Source organism: Octopus sinensis, linkage group LG15 (assembly GCF_006345805.1).
Source record: "Octopus sinensis linkage group LG15, ASM634580v1, whole genome shotgun sequence".
NCBI classification, from domain to species: Eukaryota; Metazoa; Mollusca; class Cephalopoda; order Octopoda; family Octopodidae; genus Octopus; species Octopus sinensis.
The window spans coordinates 23,121,617-23,125,759 of NC_043011.1; the positions used below are offsets into that span (position 1 = coordinate 23,121,617).

At 35.9% G+C, this 4,143-nt stretch overlaps 1 long non-coding RNA gene across 1 annotated transcript; it reads right to left on the reverse strand.

Moving 5' to 3' along the window:
* Positions 1-256: 256 nt before the first annotated feature.
* On the reverse strand, positions 257-2,011 carry LOC115219974. The gene is made up of 2 exons (XR_005002141.1): positions 1,917-2,011; positions 257-415 (listed from the first exon to the last, which is right to left on the reverse strand). It is a non-coding gene; the product is annotated as an uncharacterized LOC115219974 (long non-coding RNA).
* Positions 2,012-4,143: the final 2,132 nt, after the last annotated feature.

Consider the following 4,143-nt stretch of genomic DNA (forward strand, 5'->3'; position numbering starts at 1 on the left):
AATAAAAGCTTATCATTTAATAGCTGATGCCTGTTATAATCAATATAGCCACACAGATATAAAAAGTAGTTTCAGACAATATAAACTTATGAAGAAGTAGATTATTAATGTATATAACTGAGAAAGAAAGAAAAGATGAAATGTAAATGAATATGATTATTCATAAAATTTCACTAAATTTTACAATTAAAAAAATAAATAAAAATGTTGAGGGTATGGTAATATGGAGATTTTGAGGCTATTTTTCTTTCCTTCTTTTCCTTTTTATCAGAACCACTGGCTTCAGTTTGACAGAATAGACTACATATTTCAGCAATTCTGCACACCAGGTGCTTTGCGTACTTTTACTGTGCCGTCAGCATTGCCAAAATATGCTACTTTCGCCAAATTCAAGACAGACCAGTTTCAACAACACCTGAAAGATAACAGAAAATAAATAAAAAAAGAATTGTAAATAACAAAACGCAAACATCTTCAATTTGATTTCAATGCTTATCCTCATGGTTATGAATGTCTGGTAATGACTGAAAGAGTATGTGCGAATACTAATGGCCTAAACAGGGTTTCTCTGAAGGATTTCTAGAGTAACGTTACTCTACAGGGTATTTAGCTTGGAGATCAAAGAGTCTTTCCAGGTCAAACCACTCCTCTGGTACTATAGACATGAGGTTAACTATTGAAGGAAAACGGATTTCTTCAAGTTGAGACAACTGGAGAAGCCCTAAGGGTGAAGCAAGAACAAGATAGTTGGAATAATATCCACAGTCTCAGTTGGTTACACTTGGGATTCCAGCAAGAAAGTGTAAATGATAACTGCTTTTTATAGTAGTTATGGAGAAAGCACTTTGAGGATTTTACTCCTGTTATCCTTCCAGAAATAGTGGGCAGAGAAGATGGATGGATGGATAGACTGTATCAAACGAGGTAGTAGCAGTGGTATAACGATCATATCTAGTTATCTACCAATATCTGGATTTACTGAACTCTTTCGACTGATTCATATCAAAGTTTGACTTTTTGCTCACTTGGAATGTCCCCACCATATTAACCCTTTGTCACAGTATTATTTTGAGATGCTCTGCGTTTCTTTCAATTACTTAAATATAACAAAGAATTTAGTAAAATAACTTAGTTATCATTCAGCTAGTGTTAGGGAACATAAACTGTGACTAAGGTTTGGTGGAAGATTTTAATTCAAAATTTATGGAAACAGACATTTGTACTCAGGCCAGAGCCAGTTTCAGCCAGGTTGGTAACAAAAGGGTTAAATCATTAACCTTTAGCATTCAGACAACTCTGTCAAATGCAATGCTGATTTTTTCACATTCATTTGAATTAGTCATGCATTATCTTGTAACTTTGAGCTTTCAATGACATGATTGTTTATTTCTAGAATAATACTGTAGGTAAGTGTAAGAGGCCAGATCTGGTTAGTTTGAACATAAAACTGATAAAATATTTTGGCCGGAATATAGCTGGTTTAAATACTATTATTCTATCGCTCAGTTACCACTCCGTTTTTACGGGGGGAGGGGGCCAGTCAATTACATCAACCCTAATACCCAACTGGTATTTATTTTATCGACTACAAAAGGATGAAAGGCAAAGTCAACCTCAGTGGAATTTAAAGTCAGAGTATAAAGACAAATGAAATTTTGTTGAGCATTTTGCCCAGCTACAAGCAGATATAATCGACCCACTGTGGTAGCTCATCCAGTAGGAAATAACAACCAAATTTCTTGCCAAGATATACCCCTAAATAAAGATTGTGTGGTCATGGCTGGAATAACTCTGATAATAATATCTGCTTGATCAGAATTGGTCTGGGGTGGCGGAACACACCCACCAACAACAAACAAAATGGAATGTAATTACTTGATGTATTTTAGAAAGGTGCATGTCCAAATTAGATTTACCTGGAATCAATTTAATTGCAGTATTCACCTCCACCCAGTCAGCATGTTCTTCAAATAGCCAATCAAGGACAAAATTACCATTATCAGTAACAATTGGGCCCCTGCAATAGAAAAATATAAATACATAAATGTTTTACCCTTTCGTGGCTATATTTCTTACAAAATACCATGTTTTTTTTTTTTTTTTTGGGGGGGGGGGGTCATCATCATCATCACCAATTCATTTTCCATGCTGGCATGGGTTAAATGGGTTGAGTGGAACTAGTAAGCTGAAGAGCTGCACCAGGCTTTAGTCTGTTTTGGCTGGTTTCTACAGCTGGATGCCCTTCCTAATGCCAACCACCCCATAGCGTGTACCAGGTGTCTTTTACGTGTCACCAGCACTGGCTACAACTATGATTTCACTTAGCTTGATGTATCTTTTCAAGCAAGGAAAATTGCCTAAAGTCTTGGTGACTTCTCATCATCTCCATGAGACTCAACATCCAAAGATCATATTTCACACATTTCATCCATATCTTCCTGGGTTTACTCTTCCACAGGTTCTCACCACAATTAGAGATCGGCACTTCTTTACACATACACACACACACCACACAACAAATGTGTGTGTGAGTGTATTAATGTTTCCTTGCTTTGGCATCAACATGACAGTTGTAAGAGAGTTTCACTGTCGCTCATTTCCAATCTTCCATGGAAACATGTCTGGTCACAGGGAAATATTACTCTACTCAGAAACAGGTGAGGGTTGGCAACTGGAAGGGCATCCACCCATAGAAAATCCACCTCAACAAATTAGGTCCACTCATGCAAAGCAAGGAAAATGTATGTTAAAACATTAGTTGATGATGATGATGATGAATCAACATTTTTATGACTACAACAAGTTAGTGTTTGCAACAAGGAAGTCTATATAGGGCTTCAATTTCAATATGGATATTTTTAAAACAAGCTTTATATCACAGAGCTAGAAGTGATCACAAATAAGTAGGTGCCAAACACATGAAATTTCATGTTAAAAGTCACATTTTACTTTAACAACCAATCAGAATTCTGTTTACATAGTCAGTTTGATCGTCACCTTCCTCTGTTGGTTGAGCAAAGTGTATTCAAGTTGATGTTTATTGATAAATAAACTTATTTAGCAATACTTGTGAGTATTTATCAGCTTTGTTTTTGTGATAGGAATTATCAACAACTTTTCCTGTGACTGTGATTTGAGAAGACATACAGAAGTATGCTATAATATAATGTATGTATGTATGTATATATATATATATATATATACATACACACAAATATAATATACATACATACACACATACACATATATGTTCATATATATATGTTTTTATATACACACACCACACACACACACACACACCACAGGGCTTGTTTCAATTTCCATCTGCCAAATCCACTCAAAAGGGGTTGGTCAGCCTGAGGCCATAGTAGAAGACACTAACCCAAGGTGCCACCCGTGGGACTGAACCTGGAACCATGTGGTTGGGAAGCAAGCCTTCACCACACAACCATAATAAAGTATTTACACATTTTACATACACAAATCATAAATACTTACAGCTTTTACTCAGCCATTCGTAGTTAAGCCACTCCACCAAGCATAGCTTCATTTTTAGTTTCACTGGTCGATAAGCAACTGGCAAGACTTCAATAGGAACTCCACGCTTCCACTTTTGGCCAAGGTTTTCAGAATCTTTTCTACAATAGGCATAAAGAAAAAAATTTGTTTTCACTTTGTAATCCAGATAATAAATAATTATTCAAAATATAGATATATATTTAAAAAAAAAAATAAAAGAAGTTACATATATTGAATTGAATATATAAATGCATCATCATCATCATCATCATCATCGTTTAGCGTCCGCTTTCCATGCTAGCATGGGTTCGACGGGTCAACTGGGGTCTGTGAAGCTGGAAGGCTTCGTCAGGCCCAGTCAGATCTGCAGTGTTTCTACGGCTGGATGCCCTTCCTAACGCCAACCACTCTGCGAGTGTAGTGGGTGTTTTTTATGTGCCATGCATAATACCGTTATATTCGTGAGTGGGGAGTATGTGTGTGTGTATGTGTGTGTGTATATATATAATATATATATATATATATAATATATATATATGTAGGTCCGGGTTGATTCGGGTTAACCACAGTAAATAAGGTACTCAATACATAGTAGAGTAAAATAATTTATTATATAGAAGGAGC